This window comes from Brachyhypopomus gauderio, chromosome 5, assembly GCF_052324685.1.
Source record: "Brachyhypopomus gauderio isolate BG-103 chromosome 5, BGAUD_0.2, whole genome shotgun sequence".
In the NCBI taxonomy this organism is placed as follows: domain Eukaryota; kingdom Metazoa; phylum Chordata; class Actinopteri; order Gymnotiformes; family Hypopomidae; genus Brachyhypopomus; species Brachyhypopomus gauderio.
In genome coordinates, this window is record NC_135215.1 from 21,263,732 (window position 1) to 21,276,293 (window position 12,562).

Sequence of the window (12,562 nt, forward strand, 5' to 3'; positions counted from 1 at the left end):
CGATCATGTAGAATATTAACCGATTAAATAATTGAGTCTTAAGTCTAGATTTAAAGATTGGAACTGTGTCGGAATCGGATCGGAGCTGGAAGGCTATTCCATAACTGAGGGGCTTTAAAGGAGAAAGCTCTGCTTCCGGCTGTAGTCTTACTAATTTTTGGAACTAAGAGAAATCCTGCATTTTGGGAGCGCAGAAGGCGAGATGGGTTGTAGTATGCAATGATTTCACTTAGATATTGTGGAGCAAGACCTTTAACGCCTTATAGGTCAACAATAAATTTAATTCAATATTTAACCGGAAGCCAGAGTAACACTGAGAGTGTAGGACTAATATGATAAAAATTTTCTAGCCTTAGTTAGGACTATAGCTGCAGCATTCTTGCAGCATACAAGTTGTAGTTTCTTTATGGACTGTTTAGAGCATCCAATTAGAAGACCATTACAGTAGTCCAATATTGACGAGACAGGGACCAGCTTCTCTACATCAGCTAATGAAAGTAAATGTCTCAGCTTGGTGATATTATGTAAATGGAAAAAGCCAGCCTTAGTGCAGTCATTGCCTTGTGGTTAGGGTTGACCGGAGGGTTGTGGGTTCGATTCCCAGACCTGAGGCCATGACTGAGGTGCCTTTGAGCAAGGCCCTTAACCCTCAGTTGCTCACTTGTATAAAAAATGAGATAAAAGTGTAAGTCGCTCTGGATAAGGGCGTCTGCCAAATGCCGTAAATGTAGTGATGTTGCATATATGTGTGTCAAATGAAAGATCTGAACACCTAAGCTTTTTACAGTAGATTTAGGTGTTAATGAAAAGCCATCTAGGGTAAAAGGAATATCAAATCAATTGCTTCTAGCAGCTTTGGGTCCAACCATTGATCTATATTACTGGATTGGACATCACGTGACTTAGCATGCGCCGCGCAGGTGCCATTACTATGCATTGAGGAGCATCCATGGATGGACATAAAAATGAGATCTAGCAGTCACATAAGGAAAACCAAAGAGGGACATAAATTGTCAAAACTACGACAACAAGATCACAAGATCAAAGGGTATCACATTTCACAGGTCAGTAAAACAATTTTTATTAAAAAAAAATAGCGGAGATGAGGGATGTTGACTGTCCATGCTAGCTTGATTTTGATAAAGCTATGTCGAGTAAACCCACTTAAAAACAAGTTCTGTTCCAACAAATTACAATGTATTGTTATTAATATTGTTATCATGTTAGGTTAATGTTGTAAATACGATGTTCATTAAAATTATCTCTAAATCTGCTTTACTGGGACCGATGTTCAGTCCAGTTGGCATTATGTCCCATAGATACTCTCACACAAACTGAATAAATAATGAAACCAAATGAAAATTTAAGTCAATTAAATTTGTCATAATTATTTTTTAAATCAACAGGGGTGAGTTTCCCAAAACATTCTTAGCGCTAAGTACTTCTTAACCTCGTACGTAAGAACGAGGTTACGAAGTACTTAGCGCTAAGAACGTTTTTGGAAACTCACCCCAAGTTAATACAGGTTTGTTTTTTTATAAATGCCATTTTTCTACACAGATTTCCCAACAAACAAAGAAAATATGAGCTGTACAAATTGTGGGTCAGAAAGTGTGGACGTCTGAGAGGACCGTCATCTACAGCAGGGATATGCAGTGCTCACTGCCCACTGATATCAACCGTACACTGAAGAGGGCACATGTTAGAGAAGGAGCAGTGCCACAGATTTTCAACCTTCCAGACCATATTAATAATAATAAATATTTTATGAAATTCTGTAGCCAATGAGAAGTGGCTGCAATAAATGATTTTGAAAATTGTATATTTTGTGTCATGTCAATGTAACGATTCAAGGGGCGGGAGTGACGCAAATGCAGAATTCAGGGGGTTTTAATAAGGAGAGTAACAATCACGGCTATAACAAAGAAGGCGGAGGGAGCTAAACAAAACCATGGGGGAAGACACCAACTAAACAGGTAAGCTAAACAGGGAACGTTAACGTAGAAACCATAACAAACCGAGAACTGAGGAAGCACACGGAGGGGAAGAACATAACGAGGGGAGCAAAAGATACAGGGATAACACAACAGTAATCAATGACTAAGCGAACAATGAACCACGGAACTACAAGGGATTACAAAATACTAAGGATATGCATAAGGAAAACAAAAACGCTAAACATGTGAAGACAAAACCAGCGAAGGCTAAGAATGAAGCAGGGAGGGAGAACTAGAACCATAACATGAACAGACTATGAAGCAGGGCAAAGGAGAAACGAGGGACTACACACAAGGACAATAGCATGAACAATGTAAAGGCAACACAGAGGAACAGCGAGGACTCACGTACAGGGAATGACCGACAACTGAGAACAACACTAGGGGGTTTTTATACACAGAGACAAGACGGTGAAACAAGACTCAGGTGTGCGAGACTAACGACAAGGGCGTGACAGACAGACGGAGGGACGAATGGGAGCGGGAGCTAGGCGGGACCAGGGAGGAGGGAGGGGCTGGACGTGACATAACCCCCCCTCAAGGCGTGCAACTCCAGGGCACGCCAACCAGGGAGGGCCGGACAGACGCTGGGGACAGAGACACCACGACTCAGAGGGAAACGAGAGGGCGAGGCCGGGGCAGGGACAACAGACATGGGGTAGGATGGACACAACGGCCCGGACACCGGACGCATGGGAGGACCAGGACAAGGAACGGGGGGCGACGTGGGAACGGGGCCAGACGAGATAGGACAGGGGGTCGACACAGGGGGCAGGACCAAGGGGGCCGGACAGGACGGGGTCAAGGGCACAGGACTGGACATCAGGGAGGACTGAGACGCGGAGGCAAACACGTGGAGGACGATGGAGACAGGGACGGGAACAAAGTGGGTGACGATCTGCGGAACAGACACAGGCACAGGGATATGGAGGACACCACCACAGATGGACACAGGGACAGGGACGCGGACTGAAACACACACAGGAACAGGGACTAACAGGAAACCAGGGAGGGGACAGGGCAAAAAACGGAACATAGGCAGATGTAAAACAGCACTAACAAGGGTGTCAATGTCCGGACAGTTCAGCATGGAGCCAGCCCCAGGCCCACAGGCGGGCAAGGCAGTCTCTGTGGGGGCTGGCGTGGGCCGAGGAGGGTACTGGGGAACCGGCAGAGCCGGAGGAGTGTCCAGGGGAGCCGGGGAAGGGTCCAGGGGTACCGGCAGGTCCGGCTGAGGAACAGCGGAGACCGGGGAGGTCGGCGGAGGGGTCGCAGGGACCGGTCGACAGGCAGCGGGAACAGGCGGGGCCCGCTGGCGGGCAGCGGGAACAGGCGGGGGCCGCTGGCGGGCAGCGGGAACAGGCGGGGGCCGCTGGCGGGCAGCGGGAACAGGCAGGGTCGCCGTGAAGACGTCATCGGAGGGCGAGGTCGCCGTGCAGTCGTCATTGGAGGGCGAGGCCGCCGTGCAGTCGTCATCGGAGGGCGCGGCAGCCGGAGCGACGTCATCGGAGGGCGCGGCAGCCGGAGCGACGTCATCGGAGGGCGCGGCAGCCGGAGCGACGTCACCTGGGGGCGCGGCAGCCGGAGCGACGTCACCTGGGGGCGCGGCAGCCGGAGCGACGTCACCTGGGGGCATGTCTGCTACACTGACATAATCCCGGGTCTGAGCCGGCCACTCCTGGGGTGAGTGGCCACTGCGTCCCCCCAAAAAATTCTTGGGGGGCCTTCGGGGAGTGGCTTCTGGGATGCAGTCATCGGGGGTCGTGGAGGTCCTGAGCCTGTTACTGACCCACAGGTCGGCGGTTATTCCCCGTTGAGGCTGAGGAGTAGACTCATAAATACCCCCCCCCAAACCTTTCACACAGCGAACGACAAAACCCTGCCATGGTCCAGGCGTCCGTCGCCCGGTGTTTTAGGATAATGTCAGCCCACTCCAGGGCTCTTCCCTTCAACAGAGACCGCAAAAACACCACCAGTATGTTCTCGGGTGGTCTAGGAACAGTGAGGTGTCGTATATATGCTTCACTCTGAAGAAGAAAGAGTCTGACCAATCCGTTCTCGCCATCATATTCCTCGGGGCAGGGACACAGAGAGGGCAGCGCCACAGGCTTACCCCCAGCGTCTTTAGCCAGTAAAGCTTGGATAGAGTCCAGTTGTTTAGTAAAGGCATCCCTATCAAACAGTTGTATAGGAACAACCACTGTTTTAACATTCTGCTGCGTCATATCTTTCAGGTCGGTCATTCTGTAACGATTCAAGGGGCGGGAGTGACGCAAATGCAGAATTCAGGGGAATTCAAATTTTGTCATAAATTTCAGATTCAAACTCATTATTTTCTCTATCATAATGTCATAATTAATTTCACCCACATTTAACCATGTAGTGCTCAAAGATGCTCCTCCACACTGATGCCATTTCATATTATACTTGAACATATATAAGAGGTATTGCACTTAAAGAATTTATGAAAACTACAGCTGTAATGGGGAGAGTTGACAAATAAAGAGATAAACTCATAAATTTGACTTTCAATATCAGAATTGTGATCATAATCATCGGCGCAGATGGAAATTCTGAAGTGAGGGGGACCAAGCTGTACAATATATACGTTTATGTTTGTAGATGCTAGATTTCGGATGGGGTCAATATAAATCTGGAGGGGACATGTCCCCCCCCCCCCCCCGTCCCCAGTGCCATCTGCGCCCCTGATCATAATTAAAACTTATCAAAGTTATTTATTTACAACTTTTTACCATAATTATGATTGAATATCAAAAACATGACATACATGTGTTATTTAGTTTTAGCCAGGTGAAAGAAAGGGGCTTTATGCAGGGTTTTGTTAAAATTTTACCTAAATTGAAAAATTCCCAGACTGCTTATAAATTTATCTCTTGGGATAATACGGGATTTTACATATCACAACATCGGCAATATTCTCACCTTTAATTTAAGCCATATTTTATCAAAATCGGATAAGAAATAAGGGCGCTAGGACTTTTTGTGACAGATGGATGCACATCCCACATAGGAACTACACTGCTTTGCTGACATGACTCAATGCATAGTAATTGCTTCGAAGGCGGCGCATCGCTAGCTATAGCGGCAACAGGCGATGTCCAATACAGTAATATAGATCAATGGGTCCAACAATCAACACCTCAGTCTTATCGGAATTTAGTAGAAAAAAATTAGGTGCCATTCAGTTTTTTTATGTTCTGGACGCAGTTCTCAATTTTGAGAGTAGTATTGACATCATCCAAATTAGAAGATATATACAACTGAGTATCATCTGCGTAGCAATGGAAGCTAATACCATGCCTATGAATTATTGTGCCCAGAGGTAACATATACAATTAGAATAATATGGGGCCCAATACAGATCATTATACTTTCTGAACATTCGTTATTTACAAGTACAAATTGGTAGGTAGGATCTGAACAAGGAGAGTGCTTGACCTCTTATGCCAATGAGTGTCTCCAGCCTATTTAGTAGAATGTTGTGATCAATGGTGTCAAAAGTAATACTAAGGTCTAATAGTATAAGAAAAGAAACATGTCCTTTATCAGAGGATATTGAGAGATCATTTATTACTTTAGTCAGTGCAGTTTCAGTGCTGTGGTGGGGTCTAAATCCAGACTGAAGTAACTCTAGGTCATGTTCTGTCTGTAAGAAAGAAGAGAGTTGCGAAGAAACTACTTTCTCTAGAATTTTGGAAATTAACGACAGATTAGAGATTGGCCTATAGTTGTACAGTTACTGGGGATAGAGATCAGGTTTTTTGATTAGCGGCTTCATGACTGCAAGTGTAAATAATTTGGGAATGTAGCATAGGCTCAGAGAATAGTTAATTATAGTAAGCAAAGTGTTACGGTGACAGCACCGGACCCCTCCCTGTGGGCGTGCAGTTATGTCATCTGCGTGCAGTTATGTCCATATTTGTAGTTCCGTGGGTGTGGGTTGTCTGTGAGCGTGTTCATAGTCTCACCTGTGCCTTGTCTCGAGATCACAAGGGTATGTGTTAATCACCTATATAATGTGCGTTCGCGCAATGTCTTGTGCTCGTCTTTGTCTAAAGTTCATGCCTGTGTGAGTGACAGCTTCTGTGTGCTTGCACTCAAGCCCGTTGACAGCCCATCCCCCCCCCCCCCCCCCCCCGCTTACATCATTTGAATTTCCTCTGTAGCAGACAATCATTGTGTTAGGTCATATAGTATATAATATAGCCACACATCAAAGTTTCTGATAGCTGACTGGTTTATACTTGACTTGAAAATGACATAATCGCAGTGGCACCGCCCGTGCGCAAGGGCCTCACACGCTGTCGATTTGCGAGGTCGTGCACCTCTCGACTTTTGTAACTTCGCGCACGCCGCGCCTCAGCGCAGTGAACAAAGTCATATTTGCAGGGATCATACACCTTTATGAGGTGGAATTAAAGCACTTGTACGTCACTTTAAAGGTCCATTTCAATATTTCCCAGCACGTTAAACTTAATTAAGTTAAATATTTATACATATACTCTAAATGATTCGAAATAATTTGCTTTTTATCACATTATTTATTGGTTGTTTATTTTCAAAACGCCCAATCTTGACGTCTTCACGTTCTCTCATGTTTCGTCCTGGAATTACAAGAGGCTCGTATTTGTTAACGTAAAACAAGAGAACTGTTCAGTCAGATAGCCATGGACGTAATTTTGATTTCAAAAGTGGGGGGGACATGGATTCGTCGCTATTTAAATATTTGGTTTTAACCATAAAAACTGGGGGGGACCAAAACCGGCTTTTTGAAAAAGTGTCCCCCCCCCCCCTCCCCCCCCAAAATTACGTCCGTGCAGATAGCTATTTGTTGTGAAACAAAGTAGTTGCAATTTCAAGCATTTTCAAGTACTTTAGCCTAAATTCTTTCAAACCTGGAACACAATGCAACATTAAAATTCGTCAGGTAAATGTTTTTACTTTCTTTTCTGCGCTCCATAATGCTGTTTTCTTTAACTATCCACCACTGTATTTCCCGTTGTTGGGCGGGTATCGGCCGGCTACGGTCGGTGCTGGATCAAACCATGTTTCAGTGGGAGGCGGGGGTGTATGCACTTAATGGAAACTATGCAGATAGGTAAAAAACATATATATTTTAGCCATAACTCCTAAGCATTTGTGTCTGCCTCTTAGCTCCACAGCGCAAAAAGCTTTACACCCCCTTACATTATTTTACTTTTGAAAAAAGTTTTTAAACCACTACTTTTACACTTTTACTTGAGTAAAAAGATTGAGTTGATACTTCAACTTCTACAGAAGTATTTTTAAACCCTAGTATCTATACTTCAACCCAAGTAATGAATGTGAATGCCAGAAGTGGACATTCCAGGTTCAGAAAGTGTCACGGTACGGCGGGCCCCATACTGGTCGCCCCCGTCTACAGCGGCAGCTGTCCTGTAACTGTTGCGTTGTGTTCGTCCCTCGGGTGGACGGAGCCTGTGATCCGTCTCACCTGAGGGTCGTTTGTTTGCCTATATATGTCTTGTCTTTGTACCAGTTGACCGCTGGTTATTATATCCTTAATTTGGATCATCACGGGTGGAGTCACAGGTTTTTGGTTTGCGCACTTTCTCTATTAAACCATCCATTTTCCCTGAGACTTATGACATTTTGTTTCGCTCACCCTGCCCGTCACAGACAGTAAAAGTCTTCACCAAGATTTGGCTCAGGCTTCCTGGATTGTGTTGATTCCACAAATTTTTCCTGGCTTGCACTAATTAGAAAATCCAGCAAGCTTGAGTAAAATCCTGGGAAGGCGTTTTACTTTCTGAACCTGGAATGTCCACCTCTGGTGAATACTTTTGACACCTTTGTAGTCACTATAGGATTAGCTATTGTGTCCAAACTAGCATGATACATTTTAGCCAGTTATTTGCTTGCATTTCAGGCCGAGGTTTTGTACCTTTTGTACAATGTACTTTTGGCATAAATGTAAGACATGCCAGTATCTTCACCTATAAGGCATTTTCCTCCATTTTAATTTACTTTAATCATTGTAGCTTTTGGGTTGGTTAACATTGGTTTAAACGGTCTATGGATTTTTCTGTTTCATAGTTAGTAAAACAGTTGGTTTGTCCTTCCTGTGATTCAGTTAAAACTTCATTAACTCTCTGAACCTAAACCAAGTGTGATGATCGAAGGAGGAGTCACGACGAACAGTGAAACATATACTTTAATGAACATAAAACCTTAAGTCCAGCACGTATAGCGCAAGCACGCAAACACGTGCTTAAGACCATCTGAACCAACAAATTAATCTTGGTCTCATCAGACCATAGGACATGGTTCCAGTAATCCATGTCCTTTATTGTCGTGTCTTCAGCAAACTGCTTTCTTGTGTACAGACTTCAGTAGAGGCTTCCTTCTGGGGTGACAGCCATGCAGACCAATTTGATGTAGTGTGTGACGTATGGTCTGAGCCCTGACAGACTGACCCCCCCATCTCTTCAATCTCTGAAGCAATGCTGACAGCACTCCTGTGCTGATCATTCAAAGACTGCATTTGGATGTGACACTGAGCACATGCACTAAGCTTCTTTTGATGACCAACGCGAGGTCTGTTCTGAGTGGACCCTGCTCTTTTAAAATGCAGGATGATCTTGATCACTGTGCTGCAGCTCAGTTTCGGGGTGTTGGTAATCTTCTTGTAGCCTTACCCATCTTCATGTAGCACAGGGGTACCCACAACTTTTCAGCTTGCGAGCTACTTATAAGATGACCAAGTCAAAATGATCTACCTACAATAAAAATGCAAAACATAAATGTATTTCTTCTATATTATCATTATTTAAGTTATTATTATTACTATTGTGTATTCTTTCTTTCCTTTACCTTTTTTCCCTTTTATGATAAAGTATTTTTTAATTGAATTTGAATTTCATCTACAATACATACTGGTGTGTCTTGCATCTGTTGACTCGTCGTACCATGACAAATACACTTGAGGAAATATTAGCTAACTTCCTTTACTGTTTTCCTTTCTGTTTACTTGATCATACCAAAGCAGCTTAACAGAAATTAGAACCATAATCAATATTGAAGCAAAATTGTTTACCTTGAAATTAAATTATTTGTAATAAACCTGCATCTAAATAAGCAACCATATCTTATTTCCTCTGCATCAATGGATTATTAGCATCAGCAAAATTAAACAGTGACATACTGCCTGTATAATCCCTCCATTTACATGATTAACTTGTCAAAAATAACCTTGAAAAATGTCTGATAATCCATGCATAGTGGTGGTGAGCTTCCTAATGTCTTCTCTATTAATTTCTCATCAATATTAACCTAAGGGGTGATTTGAGGGTGCCGCAAATCCCTCAGTCCTCAGTGTCCTCTGGATCAGAGCAGAAGGCAATGGAGCAGCCAAATTAGACAGCTACTTTTTGATGGTTTATCTTGCCAAAGAGTCTAAGAGGATGAAGAAACAATTTCTAGTCAGCACATTCAACCCTCGTTCTCTTTCAGTTGTCCTTTGATTTTTCTTTATTTTTTGATTTGATGGGGGTAAGCATCATCTTTCACCAAGCCAGCATTCAGCTGTCGATGACATTTGAATGGTGCTCCACAGTTTCTCTTTGGTGGTTCAGAAGCCATGTTGTGTGACTCACAATGGGGGGGAGATAAAGGGGAAAGGAGAGTGTCAGATCGAAAGCAGAGGGTCATTATCAGTCCTATTAGTCAGTGTGTTATGTTCTCGGATGCAGAAGCCACCTGATCACTGGAAGAAGTGTGTGTGTGTGTGTGTGTGTGTGTGTGTGTGTGTGTGTGTGTGTGTGTGTGTGTGTGTTTGATATACATGCAGCCGTGTCACATCCTCTCATCAATTATATTCTTCTATACCAGTTTTTCCTTCACTCAACAGCAGAAGGTCTTCAGTATAATATTAATGAGTATAAGATAAAGTATTATTAATACTACTGATTTTACATCACTGTGAAGAATTGCAAGTCTTGGCAGTCCAATTGTCCAGTAAATAAAAAAAAGTATTGAGCATTTCATCCATAAAACCTGGTGCTATTTTTTCAATAGTATATATATACACAATAAAATAAATGAGTGTATGATACAAAAAATTATATATATTATTATTATTCTACAAAGGTGTTTTTTTAAGTTCATGATTTTGCGCTGCACTATAACCATTTGTACAGGGAGCTTTATCTTTGTTTTCTGGTATTCTGAAAGAGTTTTTTTGCCCAGTCTTCCTCCAAGGAGCATATTTGATATTCGCTTCTATTTAGGCCAGTAGACATATCATGTATACATCTCAATGAGAGAGAGAATGAGAGAGAGAGAGAGAGAGAGAGAGAGAGAAGAATGAAAGATAGAGAGAGAGAAAGAGAGAGAGAATCAAAGAGCATGCATTTTCCTCTCCTCTCTGTCACTCCACCTTCTGTGCTGGTGCACCTCCAGGTTCTAGCACATATCCTGAGGCGACAGTCCTAACAAGACACCCTGCCACGCTCTTTGGTCATGGGGAACTTGCCTCTCTTCCAACCTTGTCCTCTCTCTCTATTTCTTGCTCTCTGGCTGGGTTTAGTAGAACAATTGTAAACATACTTTGATCACCTATGAATAAGACAGGTGCTAAATAAAGAGCACACATGCTTTGTATTTGCATGTTTCAGTGGCACAAGTGACAAAATTCCAGTTGGGTACTGGACCATCTAATTTAAATAAATACTGGATGTTTTTAACTTTAAATAAAGTTTGGCAAATAATTTAAGGTTATTAAAGGTGCCATATATGCAGTATGTCCTCTTTTAGGATAAAGGGTATTCACAGTGAGTCTTACCATAACTAACAAGTTCTGCGAAGCCTATTTCAAAACAGAATAGCAAAATTGCCATACACAAAAAAGACCCAAACAAACAGAATGCTTTTCCTACTTTTCTCAAGATAATACTGTATTATCCCAGGACTATTGTCATTATGAAATGTAATGTGTATATCTGGATAATAAATGCAAAATTAGTTTATTGTATAAATATGCTGTTTGGTACTTATCAATAGAGCAGTTTGCCAAAATAACATGTATGTCATATAGTTGGTATTTTCTTAGCTGATATATTTGCCCACCAAAGAAATGCTGTGAAATGGTGACTGCTTCTTATTGCAACACAGGTTCAGGTTGGCAGATCAAAATACTGTTGAGCAGTTTCTGCTCCTGGATGCACTTAACCTTGAGATGATATGTCCATAATGCTCTGTTTGCAGAACTGAGTGGAACATTAAATGTTTTCTATGGATATAATTTGCAGTCTAATGATATTAGTGGTAATGTTCTAACTGTGAATGCCCTGTGGTTAGTTTTAGCCAAAGGAGTGCTAAATCAGATAGATTTTATCTCCTTTGTTTTCTTCTTTAGCTTAGATATTCGCGTTTTTTCATCTTCTAAAGGTTTTTGTTCTTCTTCTTCTCCTATCAACCATGAAAATTGGGGCTGAACTTGAAGTGAAACTAATCCTGATTACAGGAACAAACTAAGGAAAAGACTGGATGGTCATCAGGTGCAAACATATCAGGAGCAGCCAGTTTAAACATAATTCCATACATATGGAATTATGTTTATCTTATCTTATCTTATCTTATCTTATATCCCATGCATTCCATACACAGATCACAGGTCTGTGCTCTCCTAGTCATTATGGTATCAAGATCAGATTCCATTTACACAGGTCACAGAACAGCAAGAGTACTTCGACTTTATATGAAACGTGTTGTCTGCAGCAAAATGAAGGGAGGTTCTTTATAATTTTAGAGTACATAAATAATGATATAATAAAGCAATGGGATTGTCACTTGACAACCACACAAGCAGCCGGTCTTGGATCTTAGAAATCTGATTTGAGTGTACATCTCTGAAACTGAGCAGATATGGTCTGGTTCTATGTTGCCTTCCTGGAGTACTGATAATAAACAATATTTGCTCATATTGAGGTCTTGCATATGCACTAATAGCTAATAACATTTTCACTGAGTAATAAAACTGACCATATCTATCACTTCAACAATATAATCCATGCGAGATGCTTCTACCAAATTAAAAGAGAATGTAATCTTTCTTTTGACAGAATATTTTTGATGGACATATTACAGTATTGGGGGCGGATATGGCTATTTAATTCCTCTATATAAGGAATCAACTTGGAAAAGAGATTAGAAAGAGAACAGCTCCCTCTGCCTGATGATTTCATTATCATCCATTCGTTCTCTTTGCCTTAAAATGCTGTTACTATTCAAGCATATCATCAAATAATAAAATCCTTTCAAAGTTTCACATAGCTAATAGAGGACAGGGATTGTAAGCTATTACAACCTCCCTGCATGCAGTTCTTTTGTCTTTTCCCTTATTATCATGTATTAAATAAACAAAGATATTGGTCAGGTGCATCAGTATGAAAAAAAGAATTTAAAATGTGAACTTTAACTTGTAGCAGAGCAGCAAGCAGATCTGGGTGTGAACAGATGTCTGTGGTCAGACCACCGCACCAACTGCCCAGCAGGCATGTTCTGGG